Source organism: Vicugna pacos, chromosome 16 (assembly GCF_048564905.1).
Source record: "Vicugna pacos chromosome 16, VicPac4, whole genome shotgun sequence".
Classification (NCBI taxonomy): domain Eukaryota; kingdom Metazoa; phylum Chordata; class Mammalia; order Artiodactyla; family Camelidae; genus Vicugna; species Vicugna pacos.
The window spans coordinates 276,152-296,904 of NC_133002.1; the positions used below are offsets into that span (position 1 = coordinate 276,152).

General features: G+C 40.0%; 1 non-coding gene across 1 annotated transcript; it reads left to right on the plus strand.

Moving 5' to 3' along the window:
* Positions 1–13,218: 13,218 nt before the first annotated feature.
* TRNAA-GGC (transfer RNA alanine (anticodon GGC)) lies at positions 13,219–13,291 on the plus strand. The gene has a single exon. It is a non-coding gene; the product is annotated as a tRNA-Ala (tRNA).
* The last annotated feature ends 7,462 nt before the right edge of the window (positions 13,292–20,753 follow it).

Genomic DNA, 20,753 nt, shown 5'->3' on the forward strand with positions numbered 1-20,753 from the left:
GATGATCAGTGAAAGTAAGCACCACACTGTTTCCTTGTATCTGAATTTCTTTAAAACTTCACTTCCCAGGTCATCCAAACATCCAGCTGGGATCAACACTACCCTCCTCTCTCCCCTCCCTCACCAGAAAAGACATATTTTAAAGTCTCATCCAAGGATAGACTAGTATTTATTTATTTATATATAATTTATATTTATATTTTATATATAATACAGTCATATAGCTTGAGAATTAACATCTGGATTTGGCTCATACTTTTCCCATGTTTATACTGGGTAACTTTGGGCAAATTTAAAACTTCTGACACTCTATTTTTCTTATTCTTTGAAGTGAGAGAGAATGATAATGATAGAGATAATGGTAGAGATAGTGATATCTACTTTAAAATGTAGGCCAAATTAAATTTACTTACTCAGTATATTTTGAGCATCTGCTATATGCCAGCCATTGTGTTAGGTAGTGGGATCCAACAGTGAGCCAGACAGATAGCATGTCTGTGTGGTGCTTAGCACAGTGTCTGGTATCCAGGAAGCTTCAATATATAACATCATCATCATCATCATATCTGTGTTTTGCTGCACAAGCATAGAATCATTCAATTACATTTTAAACCTTCTAGTTTCAATCAAAATAAATAAATCATTTTATCTTCTAAGAAAGTCTGGAGAGATATGTCTTTCTACAGAGGTATCCATGATCTCTGAGATGTCATGCTACAATAAAAAGCCACAAGTAAGGTAAAAATTTATTTTAGTCATTCTAACATGCAACAAAGGTTGCAAATCATTGGTGCAGACTGTACTGTCGTGTGGTTAGTACCTGATTAAAGGGAAAGAGTAGTCTGTATAATCCTAAAAGACAAATAATGTTTTAAAAATTAAGTGATTGAACAATAGAATGGATAAATTATGGTATGTTCATACAATGGAATGTTACACAGCACTGAAAAAGAATGACTGCATCTTGTTAAATGTAACAAAGTGGAAATCTCACAAACATTATAAGCAAAAGAGGTCAGATAGAAAAGAATACAGTACTACATGGTTCAATTCATATGATGAGCAAGACAGACAAAATTTATCTACAGTGGTAGAAGTCAGATAGTGGTTAACTCTAGGGGATACGTATTGACTATGCAGGGCACAAAGAAAACTTTTAGGCACTGGAAATGTCCTATACCTTGATCTAGGTGATAATTACCTAGATAAAAGGATCTTTCTCTCTTTTGCTCTGACTCTGGCTCTCTCCCTGTCAGCAGTTCATACATTTTACAAATGTGTTAAAATGTATCAAGGTGAGTAATGAAAATGCGTGTATATTATTAAGCATAATGTTATATATAATATGTAACATTTAATATTAATTTAAATTTGTAACAATAAATGCTACAATTAATATTACATCAATACCAAGTAAATCTATGTATACATCTCTCTAGTCCCATTAAAATTAATTATATATAAAGCTAAATTATAAACATAATATAACTTTGTAAACTTTATATAAAATATAAATTTAAATTATATAAAACTTACATATAAATTATTATACTATAAATTATAATCATCAATTTTATAAAATTTATTATAATATAAATTATTTATAATAATAATCACAGAAATAAATTATATATAAATTTATTATTAAATTATAATGAATAATTAATTTATATATAATTACATATGTATGTATGTATTTTTTCTCTTGCCTATTTACCTTTCGGTTCACATGCAGTTGAGGCTGGTATGAGTTTGGGTTTTCCAAGTGGATTCTGGGCTCTTCTCTTCCTCCCTGCTTCTTAGCAGTACTTACGAGGGAGGAGGCTGATCAGTGGGTGGTAGAGGAAAGTCTTGGCACAAATACAAAAGGAGTCTTGGGCTTAAAGTGTGCTGTCACTCATTCTTAAAGTAAATCGTATGTGGGTAACAGCTCATTGTCTGAGGCCGTTAGGGTTTTTTAACCTGGCATTGGCAATGGAGCACTGGGGTGCCTCGCCTTGGCCTAGGATTAAGTAGGCTAACGGTAATTACCAGCAGGTCTCTAGTTCTCCAAGTTACTATGTTGGGTGGATGAGAATGGCTTGGGCAGATGTGATGGATGTGACGGCGGTGAGAGTGTGAAATTCCAGGCGTTGAGCGCTTTCCTACTTACACATTTTAGCCTCTGCCAGCTTTCTCTAGATTTGACTGATGCCCGAGGGAATAGGGGTTCCATTCCCATCTCCTTCTGATTCTGGGGACAGGCGTGATGGTTCCTGTGCAGAGTGCAGCTTGCTCCCTGAAGTCTGAAAGAGAAATGTTGATAGTCCAAACACTAAGTTACAGGGGGTGACCTTGTGCTTTCAGAATTCATTTTCCAGCGGGGCCCACCTCCATGGAGGGTGGTGGGGAGGAGGGCGGACATGGAGCAGCAGAACGAGATATAAGATAGAAGGAGGAAGCAAGGCAGAGAAGGAACAGAAGGAAATAGAGTTTTTATTTGTTTGTTTGTTTGTTTGTTTTGTTTTTAATAAAAGAGAGAAGGAGCAAGAGAAAAAGGAGAGAGAGAGACTGGGCTACACAAGGGAAACTAGGAAGCCAGTGGAGCTGGGAAAGTGGGAAAGACAGAAACCAACCGCTAGAGAACTCAGCAACCTCCAAATCATAATTAGGAGCAACTTCCTGGCCTCACATTTTCCACATAAACACTCAGGCGCTGGGCAGAGTTAATGGGCCCCTGACTTCTGCACAAGAGCAGCTCTGTCCAAGCCCGGCAGCGATTGACGTCACCGGCGCAGCGTCTCAGAGGAATGCGCCCGCTCCCCGCGTTTCGGTGCCTGACCCTAACCTTTCCCAGATGTGCAACTGTTCTTCCTTCCAAACAGGGAGTTTCAACACTGGCCATTGTGTGCTCTCTGAGTCCCGTCCTGCGGCAAAAACAAAAGTCCCGGTTCCTGCGTTTCGGAGCTGGATGGTGCGCCCGCCGGGCGGGCTGGCGGCGGGTACCGCGCGGGTCTGTCGCGACCGCGCTCCTTATCTCGCGCCGCAGGCTGCTCGCAGCCCGGGGCGGGCCGCCTGTCTTTGGCCGCGGGGAGGTGGGAGTACGACCGGGCAGCAAGGCTCTTTAGGATCGGGCTCCAGCCTGCTCCTCCCTCCTCCTGCCTGACTCCCTGCCGTCCTGGCTCCAGGCACGCGCGCTGTTTGCAGTGGTACTAACACTTCTCGGTGACTCATGGCCCTGTGGCCTTGCCCACCCTGTTCAGGCTGCTGGCATGTCCCCCTTTCCCTTTTTGACTTGGTGCCCAAGGCAATCTACAAATTTCATGCAATCTCTATCAAATTACTCAGGACATATTTCACAGAACTAGAACAAATCATAATAAAAGTTATATGGAATCACAAAAGACCTAGAATTGCCAAGGCATTACTGAAGAGAAAGAAAGAGGCTGGAGGAATAACTCTTCCAGACTTCAGACAATACTATAGAGCTACAGTCATCAAGACAGCATGATATTGGTACAAAAACAGACATATAGACCAATGGAACAGAACAGAGAGCCCAGAAATGAACCCACAAACGTTTGGTCAACTAATCTTTGACAAAGGAGGCAAGAATATACAATGGAATAAAGACAATCTCTTCAGCAAATGATGTTGGGAAAACTGGACAGCAGCATGCAAAGCAATGAAGCTAGAACACTCCCTTACACCATACACAAAAACAAACTCAGAATGTATCAAAGACTTAAACATAAGACAAGTTACAATAAACCCCCTAGAGGAAAATATAGGCAAAACATTATCTGACATACATCTCAAAAATGTTCTCCTAAGGCAGTCTACCCAAGCAATAGAAATAAAAGCAAGAATAAACAAATGGGACCTAATGAAACTTACAAGCTTCTGCACAGCAAAGGAAACCATAAGTAAAACAAAAAGACAACCTACAGAATGGGAGAAAATTTTTGCAAATGAAACCAACAAAGGCTTGATCTCCAGCATATATAAGCAGCTCATATGACTTAATAAGAAACATCCAAACAACACAATCCAAAAATGGGCAAAAGACGTAAACAAGCAATTCTCCAAGAAGAAATACAAATGATCAATAGGCACATGAAAAAATGCTCAGTAACACTAATTATCAGAGAAATGCAAATCAAAACTACAATGAGGTATCACCTCACACCAGTCAGAATGGCCATCATTCAAAAATCCACAAATGACAAATGCTGGAGAGGCTGTGGAGAAAGGGGAACCCTCCTACACTGCTGGTGGGAATGCAGTTTGGTGCAGCCACTGTGGAAAACAGTATGGAGATTCTTCAAAAGACTAGGGTATGACTTACCATATGACCCAAGAATCCTGCTCCTGGGCATATAACCAGAAGGAACCCTACTTCAGGATGACACCTGCACCCCAATGTTCATAGCAGCACTATTTACAATAGCCAAGACATGGAGACAGCCTAAATGTCCATCAACAGGTGACTAGATAAAGGAGAGGTAGTATATTTATACAATGGAATACTACTCACCCATAAAAACCAACAACATAATGCCATTTGCAGCAACATAGATGCTTCTGGAGAATGTCATTCTAAGTGAAGTAAGCCAGAAAGAGAAAGAAAAATACCATATGAGATCGCTCATATGTGGAATCTAACAAACAAACAAACAGAGTATAAATACAAAACAGAAATAGACTCATAGACATAGAATACAAACTTGTGGTTGCCAAGGGGGTGGAGAGTGGGAAGAGATAGACGGGATTTCAAAATTGTAGAATAGATAAACAAGATTATACTGTATAGCACAGGGAAATATACACAAGATCTTAGGGTAGCTTACAGAGAAAATAATGTGACAATGAATATATATATATATATATATATATGTTCATGTTGTGCTGTACACTGGAATTTGACACAACATTGTAAAATGATTATAAATCAATAAAAAATGTTAAAAAAAAGAGTGACATTGCTTTACATTTGGCCAATCTCTTTTATCTGTCTTAGATTCTCAATTTGTTACTACATTTAAAAAACTTGATAAATCCTATAGCCTCTGAAAAACTCCTTTATACACGCATGGGAGAAAGTGAAAAGGCAATAACATTTTAGAATTATGATGAAAATTGTCTTGCCCCTGTGGATTCCCTGAAAGAGTCTTGGATTTTCAAGGGTCCACAAACCACACTTTTGAGACCAGTGTGATTCTCAAACTTTAATGGTGTATCCAAATCACTGGGAGACTTGTTAAATCACAGACTGCTGGGCCTGTGATTTGGCAGGGTCTGATTTGGTAGGTTTTCATCTGTCACAAATTCTGAGGCAATGCTGCTGCTGCTGGTCCAGGCATCACACTTTTAAGAACCACTGATCTGGCTTTTAATTCTGGGTCACTAGGCTTGTAATTTCTCTTTGTCTTTGCTTGCAACTACTGTGCAAGGCAACATCAAATCCTTCTAAGCTTCATACACATCTTACATTATCTTTTCTATATTTTCTCTTCTTGAAATACTTAACACAGAACTGATTTCAGTGTGAGACTTCTTGTGGTAGTGTGAGGGGTTTGATGCCTGAAACTATTTTTATCTCCCCTTCATATTTAAATAGCAACTTGGTAAATGAAGTTTCTTGGTTTTATGGTTCTAATACTTTCCCTCAATGCTTTGAAAACATTACACTATTATTTAATTTCTTTTTTTTTTTTGGCTATGGGTAATTCCAGTGTTGCTATTGAAACATCTGAAATTAATCTAACCCTTGTTTATTAATGCAGGACCTTGTTTTCTAGGAGCTTTCATAATTTTCTCCTTATTTTGAATATTTTTATATTTTCTTATTAATGCCCAGTGTGGGTTTCTTTCTTATGTCTCCTCTTTGGGACTCTCTGGCTCTTTCAATCTGAAGCCGCCGCCTCCTCCTCCACTTCCTCCTCCTTCTCTTTCACGCAGGGAAAAAGAGAAGAATTCTCTCCACTAATTCTTCAAATATTTCCTTCTCTCCATTATTGTTTCCTCTTTCTAGAAGTCCTGCTATTTGGTGTTACTACTTCTATTTCCCTGGCTCATCACCTCTTCCATTTTATCTTACATTTTGTATTTCTTTGCCTTTCCCTTCTTCCCTCTGGGATTTTTTCCCCCTCAATTCAGTCTTTCCATTGTTAACCCATTCCTTAGCTAATTCTTTCTGCTATCTCTTTCGTTTATAATTTTTAAATTTTAACTAGTATCTTCTCATGTTTGGTATTTTTTTCCTGGCCCTTTTTATACTTTCTTGTTCTTGTTTCAAATTGCTAACGACTTCTATTATCTCTTTTCATATTAGTATTAGGCAAACTTTTTGTGTGTATGTGCTAGTATTTCTGCTTTTGGTGGAATATGTCCTGCTAAGTTATTTTCATTTCACGTAGCTCCTCAAATGTCTTGTTATTTTGGTTTGTGAGCTTATTTCCCGTGGGATATTGGCTATTTTGTCAGACAAGGGTAAACTTAGTTTGAAATAGCCCTAATTATTAGACAGGTTAGGGAGCTGAGCCTTGCACAGGAGAAAGCCAGGCATGGGATGGCTAGTCAGGCACTCCTGGCCCTGAGATCAAGGCCTCATCCTCTGCCCATCAGGAAGAAGCATCTTTAGATTGTAAGCATTGTCCATGGTCATACCACCCTGAATCTTGTCTGATCGCGCGAGCTAAGCAGCGTCAGGCCGGGGGAGTAACTGAATGGGAGACTTTAAAAATTAATTAGCCCAAGGGATTTGTAAGGGGGGTTTCTGCTCAGTGTTAGTCTTCACTTGTTTTTCTTAGTCCCTCACAGCTACATATTTTACATGCCTTGTTTGCTACCTAGAACTTGGCCAGAGCTGAGAGCCACCAGTAGGAGGGCAGACTGTTTACCTGAGGCAGTAGCAGAGGGGAGCAGGAGAAGAAGGCGGAGTCCCTGTGTCCTAGTCTCCAAGGCCTGCAGTTGTGCCTCCTAGTAAAGCCCCATCCATACACCATTCAAAATAGCATAACTCAAACCTGGAAATTTCTTGGTGTTTTCCCCTTGTAGTTCCTTGCGGGAAGTGAGTCAGCCTTCATACTGGTTCTGTGTCTTGGAGTATCTTGAACCGAATCCTATTTTGTTTTTAATTTTATTTTATTGAGTTACAGTCAGTTTACAATGTTGTGTCAATTTCCAGTGTAGAGCACAGTTTTTCAGTTATACATGAGCATACATGTATTCATTGTCGCATTCTTTTTCACTGTGAGTTACCCCAAGATCTTGTATATATTTCCTTGTGCTATACAGTAGAATCTTGTTTATCTATTTTACATATGCCTGTCAGTATCTACAAATTTCGATCTCCCAGTCTGCCCCTTCCCACCCTCTCCCCTGACAACCACAAGTTTGTATTCTATGAGTCTGTTTTTGTTTTGTATTTATTTTCATTTGTTTTTTTCTTCTTTCTTCTTTCTTTTTTTCTTTTTTTTTTTTTTAGATTCCACATGTGAGCGATCTCATATGGTATTTTTCCTTCTCTTTCTGGCTTCCTTCACTTAGAATGACATTCTCCAGGGACATCCATGTTGCTGCAAATGGCATTACGTTGTCATTTCTTATGGCTGAATGGTACTTTGAACCGAATCCTATTTCTAAATTTTCCAAGTGTTTGACCCTTGGACAAGTTACTTTATTTCTTCTTAAGTTTTCCTATCCATAAAATGGAACTACTATCTAACAAGCTCAATGGCCACATAAAGATTGGAAATAATGTATATAAAGTGGTAGCCTTAGTACTGCAATAGCGTGGTATTGCATAAACCATGGCTGTTGCTGTAATTATTGCTGTTGTTACTGCTGCCGTAACTGCGGACTCGAGCTTCTTTTCCTGTTCTGCAATGGGATGTTCTGCCTAAAAAGGTGCAGTATAGCTGGGCGTGTAATGCAAAAATTTGGTCTTTCTATATTGAGTTTGGGATCACATCCCTGAGATTATGTTTCTTTTGGGGGGGGCGGTCATATATATGTGGCTAGTCAGGATTTGGGAGCCTGGGCTCCAAGAAAGGGAGATGTGACTCAGAAGTCTCACCGAGGGGAAGTAACTGACCCCTGCCACATGCTGAAGAGCCAGGGGTTGGGGGGTGGGGAATGGATGACTATCATGGAGACTGGGAATAGCCATACCCGTGATCTAGCATTTACTTTGCTGTTTACATGTTGCAGAGTCCTTCGTGAGAGGCCAGTGCCTTCCACAAAGTGATACTGTATATTGCAGAGTGGCCCTGCTTGTGCTTGGGTAATTAAGGGCTCGAATTGTGTCCATTCTTAGGGTGACAAGTCTCGAGAAACTGATCATGAGATGTTAAGAAGAATCTTCTACAAAAAGCAGATCCAGCCTCAAATGGTTGACTGAGGCAACAAGGGACAGATGGGTTGGACCTGTGAGAGACCCCATCAAGCCTCAGGGATTCTCAGAAATACTGGGAATGAGGAATCTGGTCAAAGACTGGGCCTCCTACAACAGCAGGGTAGGAGACAGACAGATTATGACTTGACATTAAAGGGACAGTGTAGGATGGAGAACCAGGAGCTCTGTGTTGCAGCCCCAGTTCTGAACCCTCCATGCTGACATCATGGCACTCCAGCACCCTGTACCTGCCAGTGACAGAACAAAGGTCCATTGCCTCCCCTCCTGCTTGGAGGGCTTCTGGGGGCAGATCTCTCCACCTTAAGGCACTTGATTTATTAGCCCATTTCCCTGGGCTCTCCGCCATCACCTCAGACAGCTGTGCTGACTTCTTAAGTGGACCTGGCCATGTCATAGCCACGCCTACCTCCGGGCCCTTCAGCCACTCGTGTCCTCCAGTTATCTCTTCCCTGGTGGCTTTGGGGTGGGAAGCAAAGAAAACAAGTCTGCTGATTTCTTAAACTCAGACCTATTCATTCTTGGCTCATGTATTCCTTTTCCCCTTAGGGCTAATGAAATCTGCTTGGAGCTTTCATTTTCATATCTAAGACGATGTGACTCATTTCTTATCCTCCACCAAGGAGCAGCCAATTGCTAGTGGGTCACTGAACTCCCAAAGGGGACAAAATGGAGGCAAAGTTGTTTTAAAATTGCCAGGAAATCTTCCACTACATCTAAGTACAGCCACAGGAGACCTGGGTTCTTTAGTTGCTTTCTCCCAAGTTCAATAACTACTTAAGTAAGCCACTCGGAGTGAAGGCTGGCTGAGCAATTCCATGGGGCTTTGCCTGCCTCCTGGGCCATGTCCACAAACTCCGCTCTGCAGAGCTCATAAATTCCAATGAGGCTGGACAAAGCCAGCCCCTCTTCCTTGGGGACAGGCCCAATGCTCTTCTACCCTGAGCAGTGACTCTCCCAGCCTTTGTTATGGCCTCTTTGGAACTCTGTACATAGCAACCAGGGCATGAGGTGAGCTGGTCCCTTCCCGTTAAATATGATGCCACCAAGCTGTTACTGTCAGTTACTGCCATTAAAATGACAGCTGCCGATCCGCCTTTGGTGGAAAGAGGCATCCTCCTCTTCTTGCTTCTCAAAAATAACGAACTTTTCCCTCCATCCTGACTAGAACAGGCACATTTCGACCCAGAGGTCTGAGAATTCTCCCAGGCACGATCCACCCCACAGACTCAAGAGTTCTGAACTTAAGGACATACACTCACCAGGGTCTCAGGGATTCGCCTTGAGGCCTCCACCCTTCCCACCCTTCCCCTGAGCTGCCCCAGTGGTCGGGCTCTGCCACAAGACCTGTTCTTCCTTCAGAGAAATGAAATTCGTCAGGAACCCTTCTCCCTGCCCCCAACCAAGCTAGGGAGTTGTTCTGGAGGAAAGAAACAGATTTGTGTGAGTGTGTGTGTGAGTGCACATAGACACGTGCTCCCGGGCATGCATGTGCATGAGGGGGGTCTTACATGTGCGTGTAATGGGCACACGTGAACTTTGTGTGCACATGCACCGTGTGTGTGATACGCTTACAGTCTAAGAACATCAGGCCCCTTTCCCCTCATTCTCCATCCACAGCCTGCTTCTCCTCACCCCAAGGTGATCTCTTATCATTTATTTGGTTAATTTTATCTATCTTTGTGTGTATGTGTGCAGCAGAAAAGAACTGACCAGAATCTTGGCAAAGGGGATTATTTGCAGATGTGAACAGTTTCTCTTGGTTTGGTGGAGGTCTTATTCTGGATCCCAGTTTCCGGGGCCCATGTAGGAGGAAGACACTTTTCTTTGTTGACATTGTAACCCAGCCCCCCTGCCCCACCTGCCCAGCCTTGGTTGGGAGGCTGGCTGTGTGCGACTTGAGGCAGCCTGTTATTCCTGCCTGGTCAGCACAGAACAGTTAAGTGGGAAAAGGCAATGGCTTCTGATTGGTTTTCAGTCAAGCCCAAGTGCCTATGTTTGTTCCAAAGCTTTCTCCACTTAATAACATGTCCTAAAAACATCTTTCAAGTTAATATCTCATGCTTCTTCTTCAGAGACTCACGGACACAGTTCTATTAACCCAGCTCCCATCTCTGTATATGCCCAGAAGTAGAAGATGAGATTTAAAGTCAGATAGGCTCAGATCTTGGATTGGGCTTCAAGCCATGTAACCTTGAACAAGTTAATGAATACTCAGCTACTTCATCTAGAAAAAGGCGGAGATAACCGTGCCTACAGAATAGGGCTATTGCTCAGATTAAATGAAGCTAACCTGCAAAGATCTTAACGCGATGCTTCACAAACAGGAAGAGCTCTGTTAGCCATTTTCCCTTCCCACGTTTCTCGCTATTGCTGGTGCCAACTCCCTCACACCTATCCCTTCCTCTTGCCTCCCTACTTGCACACACACACACACACACACACACACACACACACACACACACACACACAAATACATACTCCCTCCTGGGTTTCCTGGGGCTACCATAGGAAGTACCACTAATTGGATGGCTTAATACAACAGAAATGTATTATTTCACAATTCTTGAGCCCAGAAGTTTGAAATCAAGTTGTCAGAAAGGTGATACTCCATTGGAAGACTAAGAATCCTTCCTTGCTTCTGGCTTCTGGTGGCTCCAGGCATTCCTTGGTGGCCACAGAACTCCATCTCTGCCCTCATCTTCATGTGGCATTCTTCTGTCTCTTTATCCTCTTCTGCTCCTACAAGAACCAGTCATTGGATTTAAGGTCCACCCCAAACCCAGTGTAATATTGTCTTGAGACTCTAACTACACCTGCAAAGATCCTATTTCCGAATAAGGTCACATTCCCTGAGGTTTTGGATAGACATGAATTGGTGGGGGGGGGACACTATAAAACCTACTACACCTACCAACCTAGGCTCCTTTTTTAAAAATCATCTCAAGACTAGTATTTCTCAAATTCACTTCACTTACTCTGTTAGGTTTTGCTCACTTTTCTCCACCCTCCCTGCTGTGACCTATGGCAACATTTGCCTGTGTAACTCTACTACCCTGAGTATGGATCTTGCTTTTTCTCTGGTCTCATGTGTATCCATTCTCCACAGTGCCTCCGGGTGGTCTTTCAAGAGTATAGGCAGATTTGATCAAAGGTTCTTTCTTCCCCCCAAATCTCTCAGTTTTCTTTAGGATGAAATTCACATCTTAGCATCTCAGGTTCTGCACAGATCACCCTCAACCATCCCAGCCATTTCAAGTAAGTCTAAGGGAGAAGGACCTCCTTCTCCAGTCCAGCACTGTTCAGTGGGACAGGCTTATTCCAGGGCGTGGGCCTGGTGACCAGGCTCATTTAAGTGGCAAGTTTATTGAGGGTTCCTTGGAACAGGCATTAACTCAGGCGTGAGTGTGAGGAGTGAAGCTGGAGACCAAAATCTGGAGAATCTGGGTCAAATGACAGGCTTGAGGGATACATTTGGTTCCATAAGCAGAGATTAGGAGCTTTGGAGCCAAGGAGATCAGTACCAAGTTTGGAAAGGGAAGACAAGTTGGTGAAATGGTTGAGGTTCTAGTGTTCGACTGAGTGAGTGTGAAGAAGCCATGCACGTATTAGGGGCTCGTCAAGTGGCCTGGGCTGGGCTGGCTTAATTAACATCACTAGGGCAGGATGAGAAGTGCATGTTATGGTCAGTCTCCACAAATCTCTCTGGTCATTAGGGAGGGATGCATGGACCACAGAGCCCGGTGACCCAACCCTGTGGCCCCCTGTTCTCTTTCTTTGTTTATTCTGTGGGATCTAAGGCACTGTCAACTCCAGGTCATCGCTTGTGTTTATAGCTGCTGGCCGTTGTGGTTTTTGAAACAGCTGGGTAGCTGGAAGAACTGAGCTTTCACTGATTTTGAAAACATCAGACACTATTTGTCTTGATTCTTGTTCTACAGTGTTTCTAGTTTTCAAGTCACTTTGAACTCAGGCTGAGCACGAATCAGGAGACGGAGGTTGACTTGGTGGCGACTAAAGAGCTCCCTCTCTGATATGTTATGGCTCTGAATCCAACAAATTAGCTGAAGGAGGCGGTATTTTCTCTTCCTCCCAGATTTGGCCAATATTCTCAACACAGGAGTCTTGCTGGAAGCTGACATCCTGTAATCCTTTGGCACAGGCCGCAGCATAAGGAAGCAATGAGGAACTTAAGCTGCTTCAGAAGTGATTTACAAGGCTCACAAGATATAACCACTTCTCAAACCCATGTCTTAGTTTATTACAAAACCCTTTTATTTTTCCCTAGCAATGCTTTCCTTGACCATAAGTCATTTCAGAAAATTAAGGCTCAGAGATTTTCATGTTGGCTGGGGCCTTGGGGATAACTATTCTGTCTTAGATCAGGCTGCTATAACTAAAATGCATAGACTGGGTGGCTTTAATGGTATTTATTTATCATAATTCTGGAGGCTGGGAAATCCAAGATCAAAATGCTGGCAGATCAGGTGTTTGGTGATTCAGACACCGAAGGAGATTCAAGTGCACCACAAATGTGAAGATAAACCGCGTGATTTCCCAACTCAACAAAGTAAACACACTGATTGAAGGAGAGGATGGTCACTGTGCAGACAAGTGGGAGATATATCTCAAAGTCCAGAGCAAGGATTTAAAGAAGGAAGCTATGAAGAGAGAGAAATTTGGGGAGAAAGAAGTATTTCAAAGATTCAACATGTGGAAAACAGTGGTTCAAAGACGATAATGAACACCTTAACAAGGATTCGGGAGAGAGAGTGTCCTGAGTTGAAGACAGATCTGAATTTGCAGATTAAAAAGGTTCATCGGGATGGTATAGCTCCGTGGTAGAGCGCATGCCTGGCATGCATGAGGCTCTGGGTTCAATCCCCAGTACCTCCATTAAAAAAAGGAAAGGTTCATCAAGTTAAAAGCAGGACTGGTGAGCAGTGATGTTCGCCAGGCAATATTTCAGTAAAATTCCTGAACTCCTAAGATGATGTGACTATATTACAGTCTTCCAGATAAAAAGAACTAGTTCCCTACAATAGAAAAACCAATCAAGGAACATCGAACTTCTAGTCTGTAACATTAAAGGCTGAAAGATAATGGAATGGCATTTCCAGGCTACAAGGGAAAAGGCAGCTATGTAAATCTTGTATAAAACAATATAAACTTTATTATTTGCTAAGCACATTAAAAATATTTGTTGGTATTCAAGTCCAGAAGGTAGGAGTCCTTCCCCTGAGGTTAAAACCTCCCCCGGAGGTTCCCATTGGTTAAAACTCAGTCACTGGCTTCGTTTAAGCACGGGGACAGCCTGGAGGAGGTGAGTTTTGCCATAAAACAGGATAGTGCTAAAGCAAGGAACACAGTAAAGGCCTGATCACTGTCTCCTTACTTGGTGTTTCTGATTTTCACCTAATTCTTGTGATGAAATAAGTCAGATCCATTATTCAGCCTATTAAACCCATGTGCCTCTCACTCACTCAATAGCTCATTCTTGTGAGCCTCCTCCCCTCCAGAGCCCGATGTGCAGCAGAGACAGAGAGAAAGGTCCTAGGGTCATCCTTGTGGATCTGGCGGATGCTGATGCACTTATCAGTCATGAGAAGTTGGAGGCCAGTGTCCAGGGCTGTGCAGCGGGCTTGGAGCCAAACGGATCCCAATTCAGACTCAAGTCCTGGGCATGACAGAGTCACTCTATGAGCTTGAGAGAGTTGCTTAATCTCCTCAAAGCACATTTCCTCACCTGTAAAGTGGGTGTCATAATATCCCACCTTGTTCCCTTTATAAGAATTAAATAATCAACAAATAATGCACAGGGTACAAATATCCTGGATCTCAGGAACTCATGACTACAAGAAAATAAGTCCCAAATATTTATTATAAAAATTAGTTTTTTAAATAAAAAAAAAGATCATGATCACCATTAATCTCTATATAGTAGAGAAGGGTATAAAATGAAAGAAGACAGTGCCCACCATTTGCCCCTAGTCCTGCTTCGCCCAGGAAATCAGGTTTACCGTTCTTGCCTGTCCTTTCAGAGACTTTTGGGTGTAGGCAACCACCTGCACACATGCATGTATGCTTTAAAAATTACACATGGGCTTATGCTAAGCAGTTTTCTGTATCTTACTTGCTTTATCATATAATAAGCCTTGGACATTATCCCGTATCACTATATATAGACCGAGCTTACTCTTTTTAATAGCTGAGTAATACTTCACAGTATATGCATATATAATCATGGTCTAAGTGTTCCCTACTGATGGATATTTGACTTATTTTCCAACTTTTGCTACACCTACAATGCTTTTGCAATGGCCACAAATACATACGTTTGTATTTTCATACGTAGGAGAGCGTATCTGCAGGGTGAATTCCTGAAAATTCAGTAACAGACACAAGGAGTATGTGCATTTTATATTTTGAGAGAGATTGCCCTTCCAAGTGGGTTGTACCAAATTTTATTCCTACCAACCAATTTATGAGACAGATTCCCCACCGCCTGCCATATTCATCACGAAATTACTTTTAAGATAAAAATGGTATCCCGTTGTTGTTTAATATGCATTTCTTTAATGACTAGTGAGGTGGAGCATCTTCTCATATTTATTATCATTTAAATGTCTCTTTATTCCCAGATCTATATCCTTTGCCATTTTTTTAAATTTAGGATTGCTTCTCTTTTTAATAAATGCTTTTTAAGAGTTCTTATCATAAGGATATTAGCATTTTGGTGTCAAATGTATTGTAAATATTTTCCAATGTGCTATTATTTTAAATCTTTACTCATGGTACTTTTTGCTATTCAAAAGTACTTTTTATTGCCATGCTTATAATTCTTTTAACTGTATGGTCTCTAGTTTTTATATCATCGTTAGAAGGGACTCTCTCAGTATAAGATTAATTTGAGAAAGTACCTGTTTCTCTTGGTACATTCAGGGTATTTTCAAAAATGTTTAATCTTTTTTGCACCTGGAATTTATTTTTGAGTAAGAATTAGGGTAGGCTTTATTATTTTTTTCTAAATAGGTTGATATTTATACTAATATTGCATAATGAACATTTGATATGTTTTCCACTATAATCATTTGTACATGTTTCCTACTATGTATCCATCAGTATTTTTGGTGTATTTTTGGAGTCTCTGGCCTCTTCCATTGATACCCCTGTCTTTTCAGCACCAACACTAAATAGTTTAAATTAATGTAGCTGTTTAATTAAAAAAAATATCTGACTAATGCTCACTTACTGTTCTTCTGTTTCAGAAGATCTCTGACTATCCCCATGTTCTTATGTTATAAGATCATTTTTGTGACATTATTGGATTTGATTGAATTACCAGGAGTATATAGATCATTTTAGTGAAATTGGTTTCTTTTCAACGTGGAGACTTTCAGTCTTCTCTGTCCTTTAGATGAACTGTAACATTTAGAAATAAAGGTCCTGAGATTAACAATCAGGTCCTACTCTAATAGCACAGGGAACAATATTCCATAGCTTATAATAACCTATAATTAAAAAGAATGTGAAAAAGAACATATATGTATAACTGAATCACTAAGCTGTACGCCAGAAACTAACACACACTGTAACTCAACTATACTTCAATATAAATAAATAAATACAAATATATGTATATTTATGTATGACTGAAGCATTGTGCTGTACACCAGAAATTGGCACAACATTGTAAATTGACTATACCTCAATAATAAATAATAAATAAATAAATAAATAAAAATAAAGGTCCTGCACATTTCTTATTTAGTATATTCCTGAGTATTTTAATCTTTTTCATTTACTGTTGTAAGATTTAAAATTTTCCATTATGTTTGCTGATGATTTCTTATCAACCACCTACTGAATTCTTTTATTTCTTAAAAATGTTTTCAATTGATTGTTTAGAGTTCCCACATACAAATCACATTGTTTATAAATAATGATAATTTTTCTTCTTAGTTTTTTTTTAACTTGTAAATTATATTTTGTGCCTGACTTCCCTGGGAAGTGTTTCCAGAAAGCAGTTGCAGAAAGGTGGTGATAATAGCCTTCCTTGCTTTGTTTTTTTTTTCTTTAATGGGAATGTTTATAACAGTTTATCACTAAGCAGGTGGCATAGTTTAAGATCGTATGTTAAAGTAGTATCCGTTAGCATCTGTTGAAATTAGTGTATGCTTTTCGACCTTTCACCTGTTAACATGGTGACTGGTAAGAACATTTTCTTAACATTGAACTGTCCCTGAATTTCTGAGCAAGACTCAGATAGTCCTGCTAAATTCTAATAATGTACTGCTAAATTGTCTTTGTAATATTTACTTTATAATTTTTACATTAATATACATTAGTGAGATTGGGTCTTAAGTGCTCACTTTGTCAAACATTTGTGTTATTATGATGATGGCTGGAGAATAATAATACGGACTTTTACTTCTCATGATTTAAAAAACACTGGTGTTCTTTGACAACTTTCACAATTGGTCTGTTTTACATTTTTCACTCTTGAGTCAATTTTGGCAGTTTCTAGTTTCCATGAAAAGAGTCTATTTCTTCCAGGTTTTAAAGTGTGCTTGTATAGACCTTCACAAATATTTCTCATAATTATTTTCATTTCTAAAGACCCGGATCATACATGCATCTTATTCTCTTTTTATTTATGATTAATTAATTTATGCCTTTACTTTTATTGATTCCTATATTTTACTTTGCTTAGTATTTTTGTTTTATTCTTTTTCTATTTCTTTGTGTCAAATGCTTAATCAATGTACTTATTTACTCATTTAGCTATTAATTTTGATCTAGTTCTAAATACAGCTTCATTTAAATTATATAGTTTTTTTCTGTTTTTCATATTTGTATTTTTAAAAATTTATCAAAATTATGCAGTTCTATTATTTACAGGGTCAAGTAGTTATGTAACATTTTATTATTGACACAGGATCTCCCTGTTCTTGGCATTCAGTGGGAGGTAGATATGGAAATAGACAATAAGATACACTTTAATACTTACAGTGTACCTTCATCTATTTATTATCTACTTGATCTGCCATATGATACAGAGACCTATGCTCAGGAGACACCATGGAACCCTCAGTGGACCTTTCTTTGCAGAAAGGGCTCTATTCCTGCTTCAACCAGCACGATTCCTTGTATTTTCATGGTATATATATATATATATATATATATATATATATATATATATATATTGTGCTTCATTTGAAGCTTTCATAGGAAGGCAAGTTTTGACACCTTCTGTTTTAAAACTCATTAAACTTACATACAAGTACAATGTTCATACGGGAGCCAGCGGTAAAAGCTCAATATATTATTTGACTCCAGGAAGCCAAAAATGATGAAATACAGCATTACTCAATGTGACACTAAGAAAGAAAAACAAAAACATGGCCTACTAGGTTATGATTCATTATCGATTTTAAGAGACATAGCGATATCAGACGCTGAAATGTGAAAAAAAATTATATATCTTAACGTAGACTAAATACGGTATATGCTTTTTAGATGTGGATTAGAACTAAAGTTAGGTGACATTTCAAACTCTCCTCAGTGTCCTCATTCCAATTGGCCCGGACACGACCAGCTTTGCTCAGTCTCCTTGGCAAGACCGCACATCCCTGGGCTAAGCCTGCTGCTCAGTCAGGAAGGAGAGATGTCCCAGGTTCAGGGTTTGGAAACTTCTTCTTGGGCAAGTTTAAACTGCTAAGCTTCTGCTGTGTTGTTGTTCCTTGTTGTTCCACGTTCATCACAGCTGTAGCCTCTTCCACAGCGATCCCACAGTCTGGAGGGCGATGCATCCTTGGCCTCCTTCTCACTCCTGGCGTGCGTCTGCTGCTTTCTTGACAGTAGTCCAGAACTCCTCAAATGTTTCCATTCAGTGACTCTGATGACCCCAGTGCGTGAGAGTACAGAACCTAGAAGCCTGGGGGTCCAGCCCAGGGCAACCAGCCCTAAATCTGAAAACATTTTATGTCTCTCTTTATCCTAAATGTTTATACAAATTAAGTATTTAATTTTGTGGTTTTTGAATATAAGTGTAAGTATTTTCCCCCAAATATTTAAGTAAAATGGCCTCAGGAAGATGCGCCATGTGTATGCATTCCTGCTTTGTGTAACCCACACACCACTTAACTGTGAGATTTCTCATCCTCCACTTGCAGAAGCATAGAAAAAGGAGCCCTGGAGAATCAGTTCAAGCCCTGGCTTTGTCACTTAGGAATTATGTGGTCTTGGAAAGTTAATTGAACTCTCCAGTTTTCAGTTTCTTCATCTGTAACAGAGGGAGTAAAACCACCAAACTCATGAGATTATTGTGAAGACAAAACCATGAATTTAGATTGCCTGTTGCAGTCCTGGGGGTGTGGTAGGTGGCCAACAACAGTTACTTTTCTTTCTGTTTTCTCCTTCCAGCTGTTAAGCCTAGGGAAAAAGGACCACATGGGGGCAGGTACCATCTAGTCCAGCCCCTGCCTCTGCCAAGTCTGCAATTTCAAAGCACCCTAAAAGAAGAGCTGTCCGACCTTATCTTTAAAATCCCCAGACAAGCCAACTGCGATCATTTGGAAACTCATTTCAGCTCACAGAATTTGTTCTTTTGCCCCTTCGTCTATTCCCAATAAACATGCATTCGACCAGTCTATGCCAGGCACTATGCTAGGTCTCACATACGTAAAATAATACTTGACATAATTCCCTTCCTTAAGATGCTCATAGTATAATAGGAAAAGTCAGCAAATAAGCAACTGTAATGCCAAGAAATCAGTGTTCCGATCAATATCCACAGATCACACAAGATGGGCATCTTTCAGGAGCTGGGAGCTGATGGATGACACAGAAAGAGTATTAGAAGTGCTTCCCAAAGGAGAAGGTGCCTGACCTAAGACCTGACAAGCAAAGGTGAGAGGGGTTCTCAAGGTTCCTTTCAGGCAAAATCTCAGAGGTAAAGAGCATAATTCAGTAAGACTCAGCACAGATATCATGAGGAATGGTGGAGAGGGTGATGTGGTAGACAGTAAACCTACTGCCCAATTTGCTCCTGTGAAAATGAAGCAAATCTGAAGCCAGAAGAAACAGAAAGATTACTGTGTGTAATCCAGGTAAGTCATGTTGAAAATCCAAACCAATGACGGGGGCAGAATGAATGAGAAGTCGGGACTAGGAGACGTGAAGGAGGTAGGACCTTCAAAAGGGTGAAGTACAACTCTGAGTCACGCAGAATCTCTCTCTCTCGTTCTTCATTTCCACTGCCCATAGAGTGTTCGGGGCACTTGGTATTGTAACACCAATACAAGGCTGCTGAAAGAAGAGGCAATGGAAACATCGGTTGAGAATTTTGATATTTTAAATCTGACAATAGCAAGAAAAACAATGACAACACAGTTTTTTTTCATTTTCAGTTTTGTTAGGCAGAATTGTTACAATTTGACGGCACATATACAATATACTGCATATAAATACATATACAAAGTATACTGCACATTTTTAAAAACGTACATATATGTACTGTTTATTGTTTCCAAGAACATTTAGAGCTTTAGCTTTTTAAACTTACATAGTTATCAAAGGAATAAAGCCAACCACAAAATAAGAATTAATTCAAAGAGATACATATACCCTGTTATTAACAGCAGCAGTATTTATAACTGGATAGGCATTTTTATTGATAAACATTTTTTTATTTTTTTAAGATAAACTTTCACTTCATGATAGATTTATATTTATAGAAGAGTTACAAAGACAGTACAGAGTGTTCCTGTACACCCCTCACCTAGTTACCCCTAGTATCATTTTTATAAAACAACAGTTTGTTTCTATTGTATAGCAAATATACTATCTGCTGCTGAGTTAAATGGTAAAAATTAATATTTCCAATCATTTTTTCAATTGTTAATTAATTTTATGGTGTCAACATATCTGCAGGTTGATGGGGGAAACATGCATAATAATAATGTGGGTTAAAGGTCGTTATAAATTACAGGGTGCTTTTACATACATTTGCTCATTGGTTGTCCCAATGGCCCTATAGATAAACATTTACCTTCATTTTACAGGCATGGAAACTGAGGCACAGATTTACTTGAGGTCATCCAATAGCTAAGCCAGAAATTGGTCTCCGATCGGTATGGTTCCAATGCCACGCTGCATCCTTCTATGATACCAATGGCAAGCTCAAGAGTCCTTCTCCTTTTGGGGAAATTCTCAGGGACTGTGGGTTATAGCAGGAACCTACAGGAGATGAGAATACGTCTTTGTGCATGGAACTCTCTCTCTGACCTTCTCTTGACAAATCACTTGGCATGCTATTGGAGGGGTGGGGGTTTATTTAGTTTTTCTGGATGTTTCT